Raw genomic sequence first — 25,172 nt, 5'->3', positions numbered from 1 at the left:
AATATATACCACATCTTCTTGATCCATTCATCAGGTGATGGACATTTAGGCTCTTTCCATGATTTGGCTATTGTAGAAAGTGCTGCTATGAACATTGCGGTACATGTGCTCCTATGCATCAGCATTTCTGTATCCTTTGGGCAAATCCTCTAACAGGAGAAACCTAACGGAGGACCATAGGGAGAGGAAGCGGGAAAGAGAGCTGGGGAGAGTGAGGGACACAAATCATGAGAGACTATTGAATACTGAAGAGGAACCATGGACTGAAGGGGAGGGGGAGGGAGGGAAGAGGGTGATTGTCATGGTGGGGGGCACTTGTGGGGAGTAGCACTGGGTGTTGTATGGAAACCAATTTGAAAATAAACTATTAAAAATAAAAGAAACTGTTAAGACTACTAGCTCTTTAATCTCCCTGGTAACAGTACTTACTAACCAAAAGGTAAGGGACATTTGCTCTTCTCTATTTCATTGTATGGGATCAGATGAAATCACCAACAATATTGTTTCTGGTGAAATGTATAGGAGATTTATTTTTTTTTAATCTGACAGAATATGGTTCACTTTTAAAGCCTCTATATGTGTCTATATGTTACATATATAAGTAGGTCTTGCTGGGTAACTCAGTCTATTTGTAAGTTAGAATAGAAGTCCTAATAATATATTGGAATTGTGTAATCAGTGAGCATACAAAGATATCGGTTATTTATATGTGTTGAATATAGTTGCCAATTGACTTAATGGTTATGGGCCAGATACAAAAAGTTTCAGCCTATTGTTTCATTATAAAAATTCATGTGAATATTGTGTTTGGCTCTTTCATTGTGTTCCAGCTACTGGATTGCTCTCTGCTCCCCCATGGGGAGCTTTGATTGTCCCTCTTCTGTTACTGAATCTGCTTATTCCCTCTGTATACTCTACCTTGAAAAGTTCTTCTTTCCACCGACACATACCTGAATCTTATCCAACACTCAAGATGCAAAGTCAGCAAAACTTCTTTGGAAACCTTCTAGACCACCTGTTCTCCCCACCATCTATTCCCTGTTTCTCTTTTCTGTCACCTTCAATCTTCAGTTTTGCATTATAGTTATCTGGACACGTATCTGGCCTTCCTGTTGTTCTGTAGACTCCTGGAAAACAGTCTGTATTAGATTGATTTGTGGGTTCACTACAGCTCTAGGATAGGTGTTTTCATCTTCAGGATATGTAGAGTACTTGAGCCTAGAGATGCTAGTGAAGACCACACATCTTCACATCGTGGCAGAACTAGGTACCAGAACTCAAGTCTTTTAATTCATAGCTTGATGTACTCCACTAGATGAAGGAGAAAAAGGAGCAAAATGTGGAAGAGGAAAAGCAGGAGGAATTAGTGTCCTTCATGAGGGCAAAACTTTGTGTCTGTTTTGTTCATTGCTGCATCCACAGTGCGTAGAAGAGTACCTAGCACATAGTAGGCACTTGATACACATTTACTGAAATAATAAATGATGAATGTATATAGGCATCCCTGTACCTGGATAATAACAACACCTTTTAGGGGTTCTGTATTGTCTACTTATCACAAGGGTCTTTTTTTCTCATGCATTGCTTCAATGCAAGAAAGGAGAAACACAAACCCAGCTTTTTCTGCACTTGTATCTTTTTCACTGCTTTCTTGTACCACTTGTCTTTCCCTGAATTGCAACTCTGAGAACAGTGAGGCAGTTCCCACTGAACTCTTGCATTAGTGTTCTTATAACAAAAAATATGATGTGCCATACACAAAATGCCTTGATTATATGTAAACATTTTCTGATAACTGTAGCATTTCATTAAAATAAGAAGGAAAGAAAAGAAGAGCTCATTACTATGGCTGCCTTTTATGGGCCTTGCTGTCCAGCATCACAATGGAATATTGTGGCCGGGGCACAGGGTTGCCCAAGAAGCCGTGCTGTCTCAATGGAGCTGACCCAGGTAATGGAGGCTGTGGATGTGGCTGAAAAACAAGAAATAGGATGAATAAAAACACATACTCTTTGTCTGTAGTCAAGCCTCACTAAGGGAATCCTCTGCTCCCCAATCTGAATTCTTCCTCCCTTGGCTTGGTTGTCTTTTGTTTTTCTTGTCTTTGCTTATCGAATCAGGAAGAAGATATTCTTTCCATCGTTCTACTCTAATCTTTTCTCTTCCTGACCCCCACCCCCCGGGCCAATGTGATTTAACCAATTTGTATAGGAAAACTATCCCCTCTGTTGTCTGTGGTGCCTGAAGATATAGTTTCTAAGATTTAAAACCTAGAGCAGGGGTGTCTCGGTGGCTCAGTCAGTAGAGCATATAGCTTTTGATCTCAGGGTCATGAGTTCAAGCCCCATGTTGGACAGAAAGATTAAAGACTTTTTTAAAACTTTTTTTTAATGTTTTATTTATTTTTGATACAGAGAGAGACAGAGCATGAGAGAGGGAGGGGCGGAGAGAGAAGGAGACACAGAACAGGAAGCAGGCTCCAGGCTCTGAGGTAGCTGTCAGCACAGAGCCTGATGCGGGGCTTGAACCCACGAACGTGAGATCTGACCTGAGCCGAAATCGGAGGCTTAACTGACTGAGCCACCCAGGCGCCCCAGAAAGATTACTTTAAAAAATAAAATAAAATATTGTTTAGAAAGTAAAACCTGTTAAATAACTATTATTTTTATACTACGTGGGAAAGTAGCTAGTTTCACTCTGTGTACATGTTTAATTCTGTTTATATGCTCAAGTAGTTTTGTTCACTGCTGTGTCTTCCATGCCTAACTCATTGTCTGTCCTAGACATGACACTTAAGTTTGTTGGGTGAATTAATGAATGCTCATAGGTAAATAATTCTAATACAGTGAGAGGTGTTATAAAAGAGCTTAAGTACCAGGCACTTTGCAGGACGTGAGGGATATTATATGATATGATATGCTCAACTTTGAGCAGTTCAAGGAACATTTTATTAAGAGGGACTGTTCTATTCCAGAATTTTCACAGTGAGGAACTACGGGAGGAGGACTAACTGCATTTGGGAAAAGTAAAATCATACGAGAGAGCCACCGGGAGGCAGTATTGCCAAGGGATTCAAGACCAGAGGAAAAGACCAGCCCTCTCCAGCCAAGAGCTCATGGTTCATGTCTGAAGCAGTTTTTCTGTTCTCCACAAAAGTTCAAGCCATTTCTTTCCTAGTGTTCTGCTGGTCTTGGAGCACTACCATTCCTACCCAAACTGCTGGGGAGCCCTCTAGCGCTCTTAGCTACTCTATCTTTACCGAATAGAGAAAAGAAATGATGTTGAGTATATTTTCAGCTCTTTGGATGTTGGCTTTCTAATTTAAATCCACACTACTGACTTGCTGTTTCTTCTGCTAAGCTTCCATGTATGGAATTAAATGGCTGAAGAGAGAAGCAAAACTAACATTTTTTGAGACAACAAGCGTTATATCAGCAATTTTATATAATCATTTCATTGAATTGCCATAAAACCCCCAGAGATTAATTTTGTCATTTACTTTATCCATCACCCTGCTTCAGCAATTATTAACATAGAGATGGCCTGTTGTGCTTCAGCTCTATTCCCACACAACACCACTGGATTATTTTCAGGCAAATCTCACATTCCATTGCATTATTTAATTTTTAAATACTTTCTTACATACCTCTAAAAGATAAAGATTTTTTAACACACCACAGTACCACTATAACTCTAAAAAAAACCCCAAATAATTATACCTTAATGCCATTAGCTATCTAGCCAATATTTAAATTTACCTGATTGTCTTGCTGTTAAAAATTGCATTTACTTTATTCAAATCAGGGTTCAAACAAGAGATTGCATTCATTTGATATGTGAGCTGTGAGCTGAAGAGAGAGAAACTGAGGATCACAGAGGATCACATTTCATTGCATTATTTCATTTTAAAATATTTTCTTACATACCTCTAAAAGATAAGGACTTTTTAACACACCACAGTACCACTATAACACTAAAAAAACAAATAATTATACCTTAATGTCATTAGCTATCTAGCCAATATTTAAATTTATCTGATTATCTTGCTGTTAAAAATTGCATTTACATTATTCAAATCGGGGTTCAAACAAGAGATTGCATTCATTTGATATGTGAGCTGTCAGCTGAAGAGAGAGAAACTGAGGATCACAGAGGATCTGTTCAGTATTCAAAAACAATTCTCTACTGAATTAGACCTGGTACCAGATGTTGAGGATACAAAGATTAGGAAGGCACAAGTGTTTGACTGCAAGGAACTCAATCTTGTGGTTCTTTAATACTCTGTGAATGTATCATAGAACTTAATCACATTATGTCATTAATATGTGGTTATGTATTTGTCTTTCCAGGTAGATGACAAATTCCTTAGGAGGCGAGGGCCATTTTATGGTCAGCATTGTCTTGGTAATACCCAGCATAATCCCTGGTACATAGTAGATATTTAACAACTGCAGGGCAAAGTAGTAATTTTGTCTAGGCAGTGGAAACCAGTGAAGAGTTTCAATCAGGCAGTAGCATAATAAAAATTTTCACTGTAGGTAGGTAACTCAGTTTGTCAGTTGGATTGGATACATGACAGACTAGAGGCAGAGAGGGGACCATTGCTGATTCCATGCTAGAGAGTATGAGAACCAGACTAGGGCAATGGCAATGAGTACAGAGAAGAGAAGACAGATTTGAAGAGTTATAGGGGACGTGAAATTGGCAGGATTTGATAATTTATTAGATGTAGAGAATGAAGAGTTCCAGGTTTCTGGCTTGGGTGATAGTGGTGCTACCAATAGAGAAAAGAGGGAAAGCAAATTTGGGGTGGGGGAGATGAGTTCCATTTTGAACATGCTAAAGATTTACCTGCATGATCTTCAGGAGACAATATCCATGTGAAGTGTGAGACCAGAGCTCAGGCAAGAGGTGAAGAGTGAATATCTGGGAGTCACTGCATGTAGGAGGGACTTGAAAGTCTGACAGTGGATGCCATCACTCAGAGAGAGGACCTGCAGTGAAATCAAGAGTCGACTAAAGAGGCACCGCTGACACTTAACAAGGGGTTGCAGAATGAGAAGACCATGGAAAAGATGGGAAAGGAATAGCCGGGTATATTGAAAGAAAACCAGGAGGGTGTGTTGCCACAGAAGCTGAGGGAGGAAAGAGTTCAGGAGACAACGAGTGGGGGTGGTTGACACTTTCTTTTTCAATTTAATCCAAGTTAGTTAACATATAGTGCAATAATGATTTCAGGAATGGAATTCAGTGATTCATCACTTACATGTAACAACCAATTCTCATCCCAACAAGTGTCCTCCTTAGTGCCCTTCACAAATTTAGCCCATCCCTCCACCGAGCACCCCTCAGGCAACCTTCAGTTTGTTCTCTGAATTTAAGAATCTCTTATGGTTTATCTCCTTCTCTGTTTTTATATTATTCCTTCAGTTCCCTTATGTTCATCTGGTTCATATCTGAAATTCCACATATGAATGAAGTCATATGAAATTTATATTTCCATCCATGTTTTTGAAAATGGCAATATTTCATTCTTTTTGATTGCCAAGTGATATTGCACTATATCTGTATACACAACCATATCTTCTTTTCTTTTATTATACTTTATTGTCAAGTTGGTTTCCATAAAACACCCAGTGCTCTTCCCCACAAGTTCCTTCCTCCATAACCATCGCCCCCCTTCCCCTTACCCCTCCCCCTTCAGCCCTCAGTTTGTTTTCAGTATTCAAGAGGCTCTTATGATTTGCCTCCATCCCTCTCCCTAACTCTTTTCCCCCCCTTCCCCTCCCCATGGTCTTCTATTAAGTTTCTCCTGTTACACATATGAGTGAAAACATATAGTATCTGTCCTTCTCTGCCTGACTTACTTCACTTAGCATGACACCCTCAATTTCCATCCATGAGCTACAAATGGCCAGATTTCATTCTTTCTCATTGCCATGTAGTATTCCATTGTATATATAAACCATATCTACTTGATCCATTCAAGAGTTGATGGACATTTAGGCTCTTTCATGATTTGGCTACTGTTGAAAGTGCTGCTATGAACATTGGAATACATGTGCCCCTATGCATTAGCACTTCTGTATCCCTTGGATAAATCCCTGGCAGTGCGATTACTGGGTCATAGCGGAGGTTAATTGATAGACTTTTTGAGGAACCTCCACATTGTTTTCCAGAGCAGCTGCACCAGGTGATATTCCCACAAACAGTGGAAGAGGGTACCCATTTCTCAACATCTTCAGGAGCACATATAGTCTCTTAATTTGTTCATTTTAGCCGCTCTGACTGGTGTGAGGTGGTATCTCAGGGTGGTTTTGATTTGTATTTCCCTGATGATGAGTGAGGCTGAGCATCATTTCATGTGTCTGTGTTGGCCATCTGGATGTCCTCATTGGAGAAGTGTCTATTCATGTCTTCTGCCCATTTCTTCACTGGATTATTTGTTTTTTGGGGGTGGAGTTTGGTGAGTTCCTTGTAGTTTTGGGATACTAGCCCTTTATCTGATATGACATTTGCAACTCTCTTTTCCCATTCTGTCAGTTGCCTATTAGTTTACTTGATTGTTTCCTTTGTAGTGCAGAAGCATTTTATCTTGATGAGGCCCCAATAGTTTATTTTGGTTCATGATTCCCTTGCCCTTGGGGATGTGTCGAGTAGGAAATTGCTGTGGTTGAGATCAAGGAGGCTGTTTTCTGCTTTATCCTATAGGGTTTTGATGGTTTCTTTCCCACATTCAGGTCCTTCATCCATTTTGAATTTCTTTTTGTGTATGGTGTACAAAAGTGGCCTAGTTTCATTCTTCTGCATGTTGCTGTCCAGTTCTCCCAGCACCACCTGCTACAGAGGCAGTCTTTTTTCCATTGGATACTCTTTCCTGCTTTGTCAAAGATTAATTGACCATATATTGGTGGGTCCAGTTCTGGAGTCTCTCTTCTATTCTATTGGTCTATGTGTCTGCTTTTGTGCCAATACCATACTGTCTTGATGATGACAGCTTTGTAGTAGAGGCAAAAGTCTGGGAATGTAATGCCTCCTGTTTTGGTTTTCTTCTTCAATATTACTTTGGCTATTTGGGGTCTTTTGTGGTTCCATACGAATTTTAGGATAGTTTGTACCAGCTTTGAGAAGAATTCTGGTGCAATTTTGATGGGGATTGCATTGAATGTGTAGATTCCTTTGGGTAGTAATGACAAATTAACAATGTTTATTCTTCCAATCCATGAGCATGGAATGTTTTTCCATTTCTTTGTGTCTTCTTCAATTTACTTAATAAGTTTTCTATAGTTTTCATTATACAGATCTTTTATATGTGTGGTTAGATTTATTCCTAGATATTTTATGGTTTTTCATGCAATTGTGAATGGGATCGGTTTCTTGATTTCTCATTATTGGTGTATAAAAAAACACCTGAATTCTGTACATTGAAATTGTACCCTGCGACTTTACTGAATTCATTGATCAGTTTTAGTAGGCTTCTGGTGGAGTTTGTTGGGTTTTCCATGTAGAGTATCATGTCTTCTGCAAAAAGGGAAAGTATGACTTCATCATTGCCAATTCTGATACCCTGTATTTCCTTTTGGTGTCTGATTGCTGATGCTAGGACTTCCAGCACTAGCTTAAACAACAGTGGTGAGAGTGGGCATCCCTGTCATGTTCCTGATTTCAGGGGGAAAGCCCTCAGTTTTTCCCCAGTGGGGATGATATTTTCTGTGAACTTCTCATAAATGGCTCTTATGATGTTTAAGTAAGTTCTTCTATCCTGACTTTCTCGAGGGTTTTTATTAAGGATGCTGTATTTTGTCAAATGCTTTTTGTGCATCCATCCAAAGGATAATATGGTTTTATCTTTTGTTTTGTTAATGTGTTGTATCACATTGATGGATTTACAAATGTTTAACTGGCCCTGTAACCCAGGAATGAATCCCACTTGATCATGATGGATAATTCCTTTTATATGTTGTTGAATTCAGTTTCCTAGTATCTTGTTGAGTATTTTTGCATCTGTATTCATTAAGGATATTGGCCTGTACTTCTCTTTTTTTGTTGGGTCTCTGTCTGGTTTGGGAATCAAAGTGATGCTGGCTTCGTAGAATGAGTCCAGAAGTTTTCTTTCTATTTCTACTTTTTGGAATAGCTTGAGAAGAATGGGTACTAGCTCTGCTTTATATGTCTGGTAGAATTCCTCTGGAAAGCCATCTGGTCCCGGTCTCTTATTTGTTGGGAGATTTTTTGATAACAAATTCAATATCTTCACTGGTTATGGGTCTATTCAGATTTCCTATCTCTTCATGTTTGAGTTTTCGTAGTGCATGTATGTTTAGGAATTTGTCCATTTCGTCTAGATTGTCCAGTTTGTTGGCATATAATTTTTTATAGTAATCTCTGATGATTGCTTGTTTTCTGAGGGATTTTATGGAATAGATCCATTTTCATTAGTGATTTTCTCTATGTGGGTGTTCTCTTTTTTCTTTCTGATGAGCCTGGCTAGAGGTTTATCAATTTTGTTTCTTTAAAAAAAAAAAAACAACCAACTCTTGGTTTCATTAATCTCTTCAACTGTTTTCTTGGATTCTATACTGTTATATCTGCCCTGATCTTTATTATTTCTCTTCTTCTGCTGGGTTTGGGGTGCTCTTGCTGCTCCCCTTCAATTTCCTTAGTTGTTCTGTTAGATTTTGAATTTGTGCTTTTTCTAGTTTGTTGAAATAGGCCTGGATTGCAATATACTTTCCTCTTAGGACTGCCTTTATTGCATCTCAGAGAGTTTGGATTGTTGTATTTCATTTTCATTTATTTCCTTATATTTTTTAAATTTCTTCTTTAATTGCCTGATTGGCCCAATCATTTTTTAGTAGAGTGGCTTTTAACCTCCACCTTTTTGGAGGTTTTCCAGAGCTTTTCCTGTGAATGATTTGAAGTTTCATAGCATTGTGATCTGAAAGTGTGCATGGTATGATCTCAATTCTTTTATATTTTTGGAGGGCTGCTTATGCCCCAGTATGTGATCTGTCTTAGAGAATGTGCCATGTGCACTCGAGAAGGAGGTGAATTTCCTAGCTTCAGGATGCAGAGTTCTAAATATATCTATCAATTCCATCTGTTCCAATGTGTCGTTCAGATCAATTGTTTCTTTAGTGATTTTCTATCTGGTTGATCTATCCATTGCTGTCAGTGGAGTATTAAAGTTCCCTGCAATTAGCACATTTTTATCAATAAGATTGTTTCTGTTTGTGATTAATTATTTTATGCATTTAGGTGCTCCTGAATTTGGTGCAAAGATGTTTATAATTGTTAGCTCTTCCTAATGGAGAGACCCTGTAATTATTATATAATGTCTTTTTTCATCTTTTGTTACTGCCTTTACTTTAAAGTCCAGGTTGTCCGATATAAGTGTGGCTACTCTGGCTTTCTTTTGACTACCAGTCGCATGATAGATATTTCTCCACCCCCTTACTTTCAATCTGACGATGTTCAGGTCTAAAATGAGTCTCTTGTAGAAAGCTAATAGATGGATTTTGGGTTTTTAACTATTGTGTTACCCTGTGTCGTTTGGAGCATTCATTCCATTTACATTCAGTGTTATTTTTTAAAAATGTGTGTTTGGATTCATTGTGTTCTCTGTAGAGCTCATGTTTGTAGTGGTGTCTCTGAGAGGTAACCTTGTATCCTTGCAACATTTCCCTCATAGAGTCCCTCTTAGGATTTCTTGTAGGGCTGGTTTGGTGGTGACAAATTCTCTCAATTTTTGTTTATTTGGGAAAACCTTTATCTCTCCTATTTTAAATGACAGGCTTGCTGGATAAAGGATTCTTGGCTGCATATTTTTTCTGCTCATCACATTGAAGATTCCTTGACATTCCTTTCTGGCCTGCCAAGTTTCAGTACATAGGTCTGTAACCACTCTGATAGGTTTCTCTTTGGATGTTAGAGCTCTTTTCTCCCTAACTGCTTCAGAATTTTCTCTTTATCTTTATATTTTGCCAGTTTCAGTAAGATATGTTGTGCCAAAGATTGATTCAAATTACGTCTTAAGGGGGTCCTCTGCACCTCTTGAATTTCAATGTCTATTTCTTTCCCCAAATTCGGGAAGTTCTTGGCTATAATTTGATCAATCACCACTTCAGGACCTTTTTCTCTTTCTTCTTCTTCAGGAATTCCTATGATATGGATATTGTTCTGTTTGATTGTATCACTCAGGTCTCTAATTCTCCTTTCGTGCTCCTGTATCAATTTCTCTCTTTTTTTCTCGGCTTCTTCTTTTTCTATAACTGTGTCTTCTAATTCACCTATTCTCCTCTCTGCCTCTTCAATCCATGCAGTGGCCACTTCCATTTTATTATGCACCTCATTTATAGCATTTTTTAACTCATGACAACTATTTCTAACATCCCTAGTCTTTCTATCAATAGCTTCTCTGCTTTCTTCCATGCTTTTCTCAAGCCCAGCAATTAATTTTATGACAATTGGTCTAAATTCTTGCTCCGTTATGTTGCTTATATCTGTTTTGAGCAGTTCTGTGGCTGTGACTTCTTCCTGGAATTTCTTTAGAGGAGAGCTCTTCTGTTTTGTCATTTTGGCTAGCTTTCTGTCTCTTATCAGTTTTAAATACTGTTATGCACTGTGCACCTGTTAGTATTGCTGTGTTAAAGGAATCTCATTGACTCTCCAGGACCAGTCCATTCAGGAAGTGTTCTTTTAATGGTGTCTCTCAGTTTCTCTTGTTGTGCCTTTGATTATTGTATTTTCCTACTCAGTGACTCTGCATCATGTGTAATTTGGCTTGTTTCTTGAAGTAGCCCTGAAAAGGAAAACAGACAAACATATAGGGAACAAACACATGCAACCTCACTGACAAATCAAGGAAACAAGCAAAACAAAAGGAGTAAGAAAAGAGAAGAAAAGGAAAGAGATGGGAAGGGAAGGGAAGGGAAAGGAAGGGAAGGGAAGGGAAGGAAAGGAAAGCAAAGGAAAGCAAAGGAAAGGAAAGGAAAGGAAAGGAAAGGAAAGGAAAGGAAAGGAAAAAGGGAGGGGACAGAAACAACAAAAGACAATGGACAGTCTAAAAGCATATATCCAGCCAATGGGTGAGATAAGTATGAGGTAAGGGAGAATATATATGGATGGCAAGGAAAAAAAAAAAAAGGCAGCTCTCCCGCACAGATGTGCGTGGCTTGGTATAGGTAGGTCTTGGAAGGTGCTCTCTGAGGCCTCGACTTGGAGGTTGCGGGGAGAAGAATGGCGGTGCCCAAGCTCTGCTGGAACCAAGCATTGCAAGCTGCTCTTTTGAGTCTGATCTCCCTGTGCTGCAGGGGAGACAAGTTTATTTTCCAAGCTCCACCTCATTTCCAAATCCTAATCCATGCACTGTAATGCTACAGCCAGAGATGAGATGTACTCCCGATGGCGGCCGGCTTCCTAACCGGGATTTCATAGAGGGACAGGGTTGTTTCTCCTGGTGCCATCTGGAATCGGTGCTGCTGCCACTGAGCCCAAGGAAGAATTTGCCAGCTAGATGGGACGGATTTCTCTCCCTACACCCAGTGGTTAAATATGGGGTGACAATATCTCTCTCTATCCTGGGCCGAGTTTTTTATCTCTTCTCTAAAGACAGTTGTATGAGTGTTTTCAGTCTCTCTCTTTCCCTCATCTCTCTGGGGCTCTGTGAACTCTCCCTGTGTTGGGCTGGGGCTCCCACCCCTCTGCACCTCCGAGGCTTGGCCTGATTTTTAATTTCTCCAGTTCGCACTCACTCAGGCATCTTTGAGGTTGTCTGCTTTCTGGAGTTTGTGTGTTTTCCTCCCACTCTCGCATATCAGAGTATTGTCGTTTCAGTCCTTCTCAGCTTGATAGATGCGGGCAGGTGAAGCTTACGGAGATCCTTACTTCACCATCTTGCCCTTCTCCAGCTGTCCTTGGTATAACATCAAACTTTGGTGACATAGTCCAGACAAAGGCCCAATTGAAGAAGAAGGCCATTTGGGCTATGGCTTCCCATTCAGAGACTTTGGAGGTTAAATTCAAATGGTTTCAGTAATCACTTCTAGGATTGAAAGACGACATTCATCTTGCCAGTCAAAAGTGACCCAGCACCAGGTCGCACAGCCATTTTAAAAGTTAAAATTAACCGAATGTGACCCTCACTCCCGGCAGTAGTTGCAGCGGCAGCAGTGGCTATGGCAGCGGGTGCAGCGGCCTTCCTGTCAATGGTTTTGAGGAACATATTTCTTGTTCAGTCTCATGCAAGTGTTTTCACTCTTTCTCTGCAGCTACTTTTGGGGGAGTGCTTTATTGGATGATCTCAATGCACCGCACTCTCCCTCTTTCTCTTTCTCTGTCCTCTCTCCACAAAAACAGCTCCCTACCCTCTGCAGCTATTCTTTCCCCCAGTTCACCTCTCCACACCACATACCTGCTGATTTCTGTGTCTCAAATTATGCCGACTGTTATGTTAATCCTCAGATCAATTTCCAAGGTGTGCAAAATGGTTTGGTGCTGATCTAACTGCATTTCACAGATGAGAAAAGCTGAGAGTCTCCATGCTGCTCTGCCATCTTCCCCTGGCTGACACTTTTGAGGCAGGTAAGGAGAAGATGGTTGAGAATAGTTCAGTGAAGCCAGCATATGGTTGGTGGTGGAGGAGTGACAAGAAATGAGCCAAGAAAGGCCAGTTGGGTCCTCATCCAAAAGGGCCTGAGTCACCAGGCTAAGGAGTTAAGGCTTCATTTTGTAGATAATGTGGAGTCATCAAGATGTTTAAAACAGAAGTGACCTGGACAATCAGGGTGCTCTAGATAGGCCAGGCTTAGGCATTGTGGAGGATGTTGTGGAAGAATTGGACTGGAGACAGAGCTCATTGGAGTGGAATAAAGTGGCACTTGAGCAGTGAAGGTAGGGACTGTCTTTTAAAATCTTTAATAGGTAAAATTAGGCATTGAAAATGATAGTTAACACTCATTAAGTGCTTATTATGAGCTAGGCATTATTCTCAGTGCTTATGTGAATTATCTTCCCATAATTCCCACAACCAATCTACAGTATAGATGATATCATTAACCTCATTTTATATATGAGGGAGCCGAGGTACAGGGAGATAAAGCAATTTGCTGGGATCACAGAGCTAGGAAGCTACAGAGCATATATTCAAGCCTAGGTAGTTGGTTCTAAGGTACTCTAACCTGGTTCACTGCATGATACTCTTAATTTCTAGATTATTTTGCCTTGATTACAGTGGGGAGTGAGGGGGGTGTCAGGATTAGTTTCAGCTATGAGTTATCTGACATCCAAAATAACTAGATTAAACAGGATAGAACTTCATTTATCTTTAATGTTAAACCCTGACGGGCTTTAATGTCCTATCATCTTCACAGTGTGACACTTGCCCTCATGATACAAAATGGAGCTCCAGCTATCACATTCATGTTCCAAGCAGCAGAATGCCTTGTGGAGGAGAAAAGATAACAGATACTGGAGACAACTAGCAGTCACTACTATTAGAGAAATTCCAGGACTCTGCCATGAGTGATTGCATGGAAGATAGTTTTACCACCAACTAAGACAGAGAATACAGGAGACCTGGTAGATTTTTATCATTTTCCCAGTGTCTTTCCCTTACCTTGGAAACAAAACCCTCTCTTTTGGGGGAGAGGGGTGCTACTTCTTTCCTGTCTAGCCATATAGTTTTAGTGGGGGCTTCCAATCATAAGGGTTGATTTAATTGGTTTGATTAATGAGCAGGTAATCTAGATCAGAACAATCAGAATTCTTCTCTTCAACATTTTTTTAACTTAAGTGGGGGAAAATATTGTGTCTCACTTTTGTTGTATAGCTGAGAGATGTGTGGCCAGGAACTGCTCATAGCCACTTTAGCAGCCACAGGAAGGAAGCTTGCTTGAGAGAATATAATCAACATGCAGGATGAGCAGTAGATTCCTATTGGTGTTCAAGTCTCTGGTCTTACTTGTCCTTGAGGCCCCCTGCATCCATGTCCTTCCTATGATAATATGAGAATTACAATAAACTTCCTCTTTTGTTCAAGTTAAAGCTGTGTTTCTGTCCCTTGCAATCAATTAAAGTTCTGATTAAAACTGTGCTTTAAAAGTTATTTCTAAAATCTGTAAATGTGTTTATAGTCAGTGTGTGTTTGTGTATGTTGGGGTAGAGATCATACTAAATAGCAACCAAAAGCAGAGATGATTTATGGGACCATCTTAATAGTCTACATGAAAAATAATAAGTATCTGAACTAAGAGGATGTCAGTGGGTACTGTAGCTCTTGGCCAGGCTTGTCATGTTTCTTCTAGACCTTGATCCAGTTGCTCATATCTGCAGGTTGATGATCTTTACCTGGATAGAATGCAACTGGTCATTATTCATTATGAGCATAATTTCCAGTATTTCTTTGGGCATAATTATAATAGCTGCTAAAAAAAGTCCTGCTAATTCCAGCATCTAGGTTGTCCTGGGGCCAGTCTTCATTGATTGTCTTTTTTCTTCAGTATGGATCACATTTTCTTTTTCTGATATACCCAGTCATTTTGAAATTTCTCCTACTTGTAGAAGACATCTTGTAGAGATTCTGGATGCCATTATGTCCCTCTGAAGAGTATTGTTTTTATTTGTTTATTTTAGCAGGCAGTTAAATTAACTGAACCCAAATTCCATATTCAGTCTCCCTGGTGGTAAGCAGCAGCTGAAATTTTTATTCAGTTCTCTTAGCTTTTGGGGCTGTCTGGAAACTGCCCCATCCATGCATGGTTCACAAGTCAGCCAGATATTTGGACAGAGTTTATACAAAGAATTTAGGGCTCCACCCATCAAGATCGCTCTATTCTAGGATTTTATCCCAACATATTTCAGCAGCGGAAATCCTGAATACTGCCTTCTGGTTAAGATTCAGTTTTAACCACTGATTGAGGCCTGCCCTATGGTTAAAAGCCTTAAAAAATGGGAATATCGCATAGTTCTAATCTTATCTTCCAGTTGTTGCCTATTTGGGGTTGTTTGTCAGTTCTTTCAGGTAGTTGTTTCTTACAATTTGTACAGAGAGTATTGTTACATTTCAGAGAAGATGAGTTTGATGAGCTACATTGTCATTTAATAGTGGAAGCCAGAAACTGTCTGGCCACTTTTATATAACCTGTAGCCAGTATAGCAAGAATGTTCTGGTGGGACAGCAAGAAATTGTACCCAGAATATGGATGTTAGTTCCTGATGATGTGGCTTGATAAAGTAAGTTTTTTGGGTATTGAGTTTAGTGAGTTCCTTGTAGATTTTGGATACTAATCCTTCATCTGATATGCCATTTGCCACTATCTTTTCCCATTCTGTCCGAATAATCCAGTGAAGAAATGGGCAGAAGACATGAATAGACACTTCTCCAAAGAGGACATCCAGATGGCCAACAGACACATGAAACTATGCTCAGCATCACTCATCATCAGGGAAATACAAATCAAAACCACCCTGAGATACCACCTCACACCGGTCAGAGTGACTAAAATGAACAAATCAAGAGACTATAGATGTCAACAAGGATGTGGAGAAACGGGCATGCTCCTACACTGTTGGTGGGAATGTAAACTGGCGCAGCCACTCTGGAAAACAGTATGGACGTTCCTCAAAAACCTATCGATAGAACTCCCCTAGGACCGAGCAATAGCACTGCTAGGGATTTACCCAAAGGATACAGAAGTGCTGATGCATAGGAGCACAAGTTCCACAATGTTTATAGTGGCACTTTTTACAATAGCCAAATCATGGAAAGAGCCTAAATGTCCATCACCTGATGAATGGATCAAGCAGATGTGGTATATATATACAATGGAGTATTACATGACAATGAGAAAGAATAAAATATGGCCATTTGTAGGAAAGTGGATGGACCTCGAGGGTGTCATGCTAAGCGAAATAAGTCAGGCGGAGAAAGACCGATACCATATGTTTGCACTCATAGGTCTAACAAGAGAACAGGAGAAACCTAACAGAAGACCATAGGGAGGGGAAGGGGGAAAGAGAGTTGGGGAGAGTGAGGGACACAAATCATGAGTGACTATTGAATACTGAAAATGAACGGAGGACTAAAGGGGGAGGGGGAAGGGAGAAGGGGATGATGGTCATGGTCAGGGGCACTTGTGGGGAGAAGCACTGGGTGTTATATGGAAACCAATTTGACAATAAACTATTATAAATTTAAAAAAACTTTAAAAAAGTAAGCTTTTATAACTAGATAAGCTAAATGTGATGAAGTTTCAGGATAGCAGGTTCAAGAGAAGCTTCGTAAGCCCCCATCTGGGCTTTCCCATGAGCTGAAATAACTTCATTGTGGACAGGTAGCATCCTACTGCCATCCGTCTGAGTGTCTCTTTCCATGAGGAGCTTTACTCTTTAAATGTCACCTATTCTGATATCTCTTGGTCACCTCTGTTTTTAATAAACAATATTTGAGGGGTGTCTGACTGGCTCAGTTGGCAGAGCATGTGGCTATTTTGAGTTCAAGCCCCATGTTGGGTTTGGAGATTACTGAAAAATATAATCTTTAAAAATTTCAAAATTTATTTAGTTTATTGCAGTAAGCCATAATTTCTGTACAATTTGTAGATCCTTAGAAGAGGCCAAGACCCTGTTAGTCCTTTGCCAGGCCTGGTATCTGGGATGAGGAAGAGTGGATAAATCGAAAAGCTTCAAAGCATGTTAAATGGTCATGGAGTGATAACAAAATATATGAGGGAGTAGACTTAAGGATAACTTCCAAGTTTTTGCCTTGGCCTTCGGGAAAGATGGTCAATATAGGATAGAGGTTATAAGTAATAGAGAAAGTTTAGGGAAGAGGATGAATTCATCTTTGGCCACATTTGAGGTACCATCCAAGTCAAAGTACATGAGTCTGGAAGAGAGTCTCTGGAGGGAGATCTGGAATGGAGATATATATTGAGGAATCCTTAGTAGATAAGTGATAGATAAGGCCATATGTGTAGATCATATAACCAGAGATCATATGCAGAGTGAGAAGAAAATTGATAACACAGCTTAGTAGTTAAAGGGAAAGCATAAGAAATGAGTCACTTTAGGAGACTGAGAAATAGCCAACAAATTAAAATTTTTTAAATTTTTATATAAATTTATATATTTTATATATTATATATATTTTTAAATATATATAAAGGCAGAGACAGAGAGACAAAGAGAGACAGAGAGAGACAGAGCAGTCCAGCTGTGCCCAGCATTCCAGATATCCCCACTAAGGCATCAGGGATGAAGGAAACCACTGTGGACCCTCCAGATAAATCTAGCCACCATCTAGATACCACAGAATGACTCCAGCAGATGCCATGTGGGGCTGAAGAGTTGTCCAGTGAAGTCTTGCTCAAGTTTCTCACCCATGCAATCATGAGTATAACAAAATGATTATTGTTTTCAGCCCTAAGTTTTGGGGTTGTTTATTACACAGCAATGTATATCTGGAATGCTGGCATTGAAGTAATGGAGACTGTACATGCATGTTATACTTCCAATAAGCTTTGAAAGGGAAAGATTGATGGCAGCTGGAAGGTCTCATAAGATTTAGGTAACATTTTTTAAAAACATAGTAGAGACTTGAGAATGTTTATATGTTGATGGGGAAAGAGCTAAGAGATAAAGACGTTCTAAGAAGGGAAGGAAGGTATAAGATCTAAAACACCAGTGGAGGGATTCATCTTGGACACAGGTGTACTAGGATACTTTGGCCTCTAAAACAGGTGTCTGCCACCCTCTCAGTCTTTCCCATGTACTGAATCTGAGAGAATATATGATGGTTTGTTGGACAACGACGAATCTCTCAAGAATTGGTTGATTGAGGCACATTGGCTTATTCACTTAACCTAGATCAGGAGGTGACTTGAATTCATACCCTTAGTTTTATTTTTCCTCTGTTAAATAAGAGTTGATTCTGTCTACTGAGAATATTGAGAGCAGGGATAGGCATTGGGCTCAAGGATAGTGATGATTTGGAAGAGCTTTTGTGAGAAATGAAGGCAGGAATGTACTAAAGCTTTGAGAAAGGATTTCCAGGCAGAATTATTGGTTGAAAATCACAAATATGAGGGGCACCTGGGTGGTTCAGTTGGTTAAGTGCCCGGCTTCAGCTCAGGTCAGATCTCACAGTTCATGGATTCGAGCCCCATGTCAGACTCTCTGCTGACAGCTAGCTCAGAGCCTGGAGCCTGCTTCAGATTCTGTATGTCCTTCTCTCTCTGACCCTCCCCTACTTGCACTGTCTCTCAAAATAAATAAAAATAAATTACACAAATTTTAAAAAAATCACAAAAATGGGATGGCACTAATCATCATATTTATAATACTTTCTTCATCAGTGTTTAGAAGCCATGACACAAGATAGAGAAAATTCTTGGGTGGATTCAGAGCTGATGTCTTGTGGGTAAGATTTGGTGAGAATATTGGTCAGAGGGGTTGAAACAATTGATTTTAAGATGTATGCTAAACAAACAAGAAAATGGGAACACATACTGTGAAAAAAACACAAGGATGTCTTGATAAGGTTAAAGTGTTGGGACAGTGGATATAAGAGAGGGAATGAGATGCAGAGATAGTAGTAGACTAATGTTCATTGTTTCAAGAGTAAAGAAAATTCTAGGTGATCACAAAGTTCAAGGTATCTCTATGGAAGAAGGCCATTGGAGATAAGAGGATCAGGGAATAAGAGGCCAGGGTGTTAGATGAGTAAAATTGGAAACTTGAAATCACTTAAGGTAATGGGAAAGCTTGGGGGTGGAAACGTGGAAATTAATTGAGAAGTCATACCCCTAAATGAATGTAAGGGAATGAATAGGGGTCAGTAGCTGATACAGCAAGAAGACTGTGATATGCCTTACAGAGAAAATGCACATAACTAGATAAGCTTCTTTCATGAATGAGCTTTAGTGTTGTTGACTGTGTTCAATTTATTGAATTAACAGTACAGTACATCTAGAAAAAAAAAGAGGAAATTTGTTTATCTATATGTGAGGCTGCTCCTGAAACTGCTGAAATATTATTTATTGTGTGTGATACAGCTATGGAAAAGATGGAAAAGCAGCTAAATTTGTGGATTATTAAGATAACAATGGAATTGTAAAAAGCACAGTAGACAACGTTTTTGTAAGGCTGAGAGCCAGAGAAATTTAAAGTCATGTTATTCAGAGTGAGGAAAATGTTAAACCCTTTTCAGCTAGTGTTTTATTATAAACAAATGCTGCATATAAGTCATTATTTTGAGAAATATAAAATAGGTGTCTTTAAACACAAACACAAGTGAAACAAGGTTATATATTGATTGGTTGGTGGGAATGTGACCAGGGGCTTTCAGGGACCTCACTCTGCATTTTTGCTAGAAGCACTGGCTCATTATTTGCTAATTCACTGTTAGTGGTGATATTATTGAACATAACTACTGCATATAATGAGAAGTGTGTGTGTGTGTGTGTGTGTGTGTGTGTGTGTGTGTGTGTGTGTGTGTTAGAGTATTATAACTCAAATTGCAGACATTCTAACATTTACTTTGTAAATATTTCAGTCTGTATCTCCAGCACTGCTATTCTCCAAGTGTGGTCTGACTTGAGACAGCTGACGCCTGAGACCTTTCCAAAGGTCTGGGAAATCCTGCTTTTTCCGACTACATATTTCCATAAGGTTGGATTTTTTTCATATGCAGAAGCAAATATGAGAATCTAAATGTCTTGTATTAAGGCAGACATTAAAGAGATTTTCAAATACATAAAACATTTCTAAATCACTTTTTATTTTGGGAAATATAATTATTTTATAAAATATATTATTTATGTTAATAAGTAGTAGGTTTCCTGGTATTTTTGATGAATTTATAAATATTTTTAGATATTTTCAGTTTTCATTTCTAATACAGAAAATACTGGTAGATCTGTAACCTACATAAGCAAAAACTCTTTAGGGTCTAAAAATACTAGTAATATATTTTTACCATCTGCATATAATTTTATTTTAAAATGTATCATAAAAATAACTCAAAATTTTAAAAAGAAGCACTAGTACACTTCATTTGAGCACGTTTGCAAAATTTGTCAAAAGGTGGGGAATTTTTAAACTACCCCAGCTATGCATGGAAAGCAACTAATAGAATGATTCTAGTAATTAAATGTACCAAGGTTACTTTTTGAAACTCTGGAAACCCATAGTAGCTTTTTAAAAAAAATATGTGGCTTTTAAATAATTATAAGATTCACAGGAAATTACAAAAGTATTTCAGAGAGGCCCATGTACCTGTCACCAAACTTCTCCTAATGGTAGTATCTTATGTCATTGTAGAACAATATCAAATTCGGAGAACTGATATTGGTACAATATTAACGGGACCATAGACCTTATTCACTTTTCATCATTTTTACATGTATTTATTTGTATGTATCTTTGTAGTTCTATACAGTTTTAAGTGTTTATTTATTTATTTTGAAAGAGAGAAAGAGAGCACACAAGCGGAGGATGGGCAGAGAGAGAGAGAGGATTCAAGTAGGCTTTGCGCTGTCAGCACAGAGCTCGACCCAAGGTTCGATATCACAAACTATGAGATTATGACCTGAGTCAAAATCAAGAGTCCAAAGCTTAACAGACTGAGCCACCCAGATGCCCCTACAGTTTTATTAATGTTCATTTATTTTGAGAGAGAGTAGGGAGGGGCAGAGAGAGGGAGAGAGGGAATCCCAAGCAGGCTCCATGCTGTCAGTGTAGAGCCTGACAGGGAGGCTTGAACCATGAGATCATGACCTGAGCCAAAATCAAGAGTTGAGATGCTTAACCGACTGACCTACCCAGGTGCCCCTCTATACAGATTTATATCTATGTATACATTTGTGTAACCACCACAGTCAACATATAAAACTGATCTGTTATCTCAGAAGTGCTTCTTTTTGCTACTCCTTTATATTCACACCCTCTGCTCCATCCTTGTATGCTGGCAATGATTAATCTGTCCTCAATCCTCCTAGTTTTCATGTATATTGGAAAGCAAGTAAAACTGTTATTATTTGAAGATGATAATGCTTATGTATGCAGAAAGTAATAAAGGTACAGATAAAAATTTATAATTGTTAAGAGAGATTAGCAAATCAGCATACAAAATTAACATCAAAAGATCAATTCAATTTCTGTATGCCCTCAGTAAGAACTTAGAAAGTGAAATTTAAAAAAAATTACATTTACAAAAGGATACAAAATCAAGTACCTTGAACTAAATTTAATAACAGATGTGTGAAACTTCAAGTGAATTATAAAGCTTTATTGATGGTACCAAGTGCTTGTGAATACATGGAGTAACAGAAACACTGTTTTAAATTTTTTAGTTTTATTTTAATCCAAGTTAGTTAACATGTAGTATAATAATGATTTCAGGAATATAATTTAGTGATTCATCACCCATTCAGGCTATCCCTCCACCCAACACCCCTCCAGCAACCCTCATCTGTTCTTTGTATTTAAGTTTCTCATGGTTTGTCTCTTTCTCTGTTTTTATCTTACTCCTCCTTCCCTTTCCCTATGTTCATCTGTTTTGCCTCTCAAATTCCACATATGAGTGAAATCACATGATATTTATCTTTTCTTGACTGACTTATTTCACTTAGCATAATGTACTCTAGTTCCATCCATGTCATAGCAAATGGCAAGATTTCATTCTTTTGATGGCTGAGTAATATTCCAGCTGTGAGTGAGTGAGTGTGTGTGTGTGTGTGTGTGTGTGTGTGTGTGTGTTCCACATCTTCTTTAACCATTCATCAGTCAATGGACACTTGGCTCTTTCCATAATTTGGCTGTTGTTCATAATGTTGCTATAAACATTGTGATGCATGTGCCATTTCGACTCAGAGTTTTTGTATGTTTTGGATAAATACCTAGTAGTGCAATTTCTGGGTCATAACATAGTTATATTTCTTATTTTCTTCCAGAGGAGAGGGCAGGACAGCAAAGGAGAGACTGCAATGAGACAGTGGTAATGGGCCACCTTTAAAGGGTAGAGTAAGGAAGTATGAACTGTGCCTGATTTTACTTGGTCAGTTAGGGCCTATGGCTATGTCAATGTGGGTCACTTAATAGTCTGTTTGCATTCACCTCTGTTGGTTGTTGTGGGCCCTTTTGCTATGCTCAAGTGTCCACTGTTCAAGCCCCTTGCCTAAAACAGCCTCTACACTAAGTAGATACCCTACGTGTGCACATGTCCACCAGGAGGCAGAAAAAGGATATTCATAGAAACATTTTTCATAATTGCTGCAAACGGGAAACAACCCAAATGTTCAGCAGTGGAATGGATAAATAATGTCATGTAAGCTCATAGAATGGAGTGCTGTAATGTGACACTGAAAATGAACAAATGCTACATGCAAAGGTGAATCTCAAAAACCTAATTGTAAAGGAAATGAGCCAGATATAGGATACATGCACTATAGTTCTATTTATATAAAGTTCTAGGACAAAATAATGGTGTATGGGGATTCCTATTTGAGTGGCAAAGCTCTAAAGAAAAGCAAGAAAATATTAGCCATAATTGTCATGAGAGTGGTTTGATGGGCAGGGGCTTCAGAAGGTCTGGCAATATTATATTTCTTGATGTTTATGGTGGTTTGCTTTATAATAATTTGTTAAGATCCATATTTACATTTTATGCATATTCTCATTTTCCCCCTTACATAAGAATGCTTTTGAACCTGGGGAAAATATTAGGATCTACCTCAGGGTTTATTGTGAGAATGAAATAAAGTGATGTAGAGCTCTTAAAATATACCCGGCACTTTGTAAGACTTAATAAATGTTAGCTATCAAAACACAATAGAACATTGCTGTTATTATGATTTTTCTTGTTTTTTTGCCAGTACTTCTAGCTTGGTATTTTTTTTTATTTCTGTTAAGGCTGTCTTCTGAGTTACTGTTCTTTCCTTTATCATTTCTTTCATCACTCTTAACCATGGAAAGTTAAATCTTTCTCTAACCCAGAGATGTAATATGTATTTTCTTGCAGTTTCAAGAGGGGTTGCTTTTGGGGCACTTGGGTTGCTTAGTTGGGTAAGCCTCTGGCTCTTGATTTTGGCTTAATTCATGATCTCAGGGTTGTGAAATTGAGTCCCCTTAGGACTCTGTGCTAGGGGTGAAGCCTGCTTAAGTTTCTCTCTCTCTTCCTCTGACCCCCTCTCTGTCTCTCCTCTCTCTCTCTTTCTCAGAAAAAAAGAGGGGTTGCTTTAGAACATTTGATTCTTTTTATTCCTTTCATAACAACTAAATATGTTATTTCAGAATTAGTAAGAGTACACATTTGCATAAAATCTACATTTATTTATCAAATTGATCTGGATTCATATTTAGTGTTATGGGAGAAAGCAAACTTATCTTTTCTTCCAATTGGGTAATGAAGTTCCCCTAGCACCTCTAATTGTACAATTAATCCCTCTCCCACTATTTCTCCTGCTATCTCCTCTTGCATATGTTAAATCCATAACTGTTTGCACCTAAGGCCTAGAGAGAAACACCACCACCACCAAGCTTGAATGGAGTACGATAATCTAACTGAAGGCCCAGGAGGAGGTGGTTGCGAGGCAGCGGGATGTCTAGCTACAGTCCAGGGCAAGAGAAAAAGAAAGGTAGAAAAGCCTCCATATGTTCCTCAGAAGATTCCATCCTTGTGTGTGACACACAAACCACTTGCTCTTATGACTTTTGGCCAACCACTTCATATGTGTAGACCTCAGTCTTCTCATGCATCATGTGCAGATAATTGTAGCACCTACTTCATAGGGTGCTATGTATGAGAACTAAGGCGTAAGGAGCACTGGCTTTGGAGTCAGTCAGTCAGGCATCTCATCTCTGACTCCCCCACTAATTAGCTGCATGACCCTTGGTAGTTTCCTAATTTTCCAGCCTTTTTCCTCATCTGAAATAGGTGGCAATTAATAGCAATTGAATTAATGTCAATAGTAAATTAGAAATGGAAAGTAATAACAGTAGCTATCTAATGGGGTTACTGTAAGATTAAAGAGCTGCTACATTTAACAGGCTTGGCACGAGGATGCCTGGCACCTAATAAACCTTCAATAAATCACAGTTGTAGTAGTTTTAATTTTTATTGCTATTATGAAAGGATCAGGAAGAGAAAGAAGATTTAGCAAAAGAGACTATATGGTAGTCACTGAAAAGATCTGGAGGGAACTGTGAGATAGGGGTATCATAGAAAGCAAGGGAAAATAATATCTAGAAGAAGAGGGATAATGCACAAAACGGTCATGCAAAGTCTTGTTTCTCCTGACAAAAGACTCATTTCATCTCTTAGCAATTCATGAGAGTTAAAGGGAGAAGGAGAAAATTAATCTCAAATGAAGGCTGTCACACACAAAATTCTCAAAAATCCTTCTTTTGGTTAACTCCCTTAGTTCGATCTGAATTCCCAGGTTCCTTATGTATTTCAGGGAAGATACATATGTCCTGAACACTGTAAAAGCAAATGCTACACAAAGTTAAATAAAGTATGAGGTTTGTGTCATTTTGGTGAAATAAAAATTAAGACATTTTAAGTTTACAACACAAAGAAGAGGATGGGGGAAGAAATGGGGATGAATCCTAGAACAGTTTTACAAAGCAGTGGTCTGTACTGAACTTCAAAGCTAACATCACTGAAAAGGAGGGCAGAGGTAGGTGTCACATTAATTTTTCTTCTTACCCTACCTGGTCCCAGAATGAAATTATGACAGCATAAACTGTTTATTTGGGTAAACTATTCAACAAGAACTTAGAGAGTAAAATTGAGAAAGGGTGAGCAGAAAAAGAAAGGATACTTTAATTTAAGATAGATAAGTGGACAGATTCCTTCCAAGAATAGATTTAGAGGAGAATAGGGATAAATAGAAAGCTATAAACCAAGAGTCAGGGAATGTTGGTGGGCCCCTATGGCTTTGGAGGCCTGAGTAGAACTCAGTGGACATGGGTATCTTTTGGCTCTAGAGAGGTGGAGGTGGCTACCAGGGGCCCCGAATTGCCCCCAGAGGGATGCAAGAAATGAGCCTGATGACCCTTCCCTCCTGGCCAGTTCTCAGCTAAAGGGTCTGAGGCAGAAGTGCCCTCCTAGTCTCCTTTTGGCCATGGGGTTAAGGAGGTGAAGCTGAAGGCAAACATGAGGTGCTAGGGGT

The 25,172-nt window shown here is 38.9% G+C and overlaps 1 long non-coding RNA gene across 3 annotated transcripts in view; it reads right to left on the bottom strand.

Moving 5' to 3' along the window:
• Positions 1-25,172, bottom strand: part of LOC115283732 — a 28,800-nt gene that overhangs the window by 675 nt on the left and 2,953 nt on the right. Inside the window, exons 3-5 of one of the 3 annotated variants that reach the window (XR_003905058.1) lie at positions 4,852-4,994; positions 1,845-1,972; positions 951-1,127 (exon numbers count right to left, since the gene is read on the bottom strand). This is a non-coding gene — a long non-coding RNA (uncharacterized LOC115283732). The remainder of the gene's footprint in view (positions 1-950; positions 1,128-1,844; positions 1,973-4,851; positions 4,995-25,172) is intronic. The other 2 variants (XR_003905060.1, XR_003905059.1) reach the window with 2 other exon arrangements.

The sequence above is a fragment of the Suricata suricatta genome, chromosome X, assembly GCF_006229205.1.
Source record: "Suricata suricatta isolate VVHF042 chromosome X, meerkat_22Aug2017_6uvM2_HiC, whole genome shotgun sequence".
NCBI lineage: Eukaryota > Metazoa > Chordata > Mammalia > Carnivora > Herpestidae > Suricata > Suricata suricatta.
Note: the sequence above shows the minus strand (reverse complement) of the source record. Positions and strands in the feature narration are given on the sequence as shown.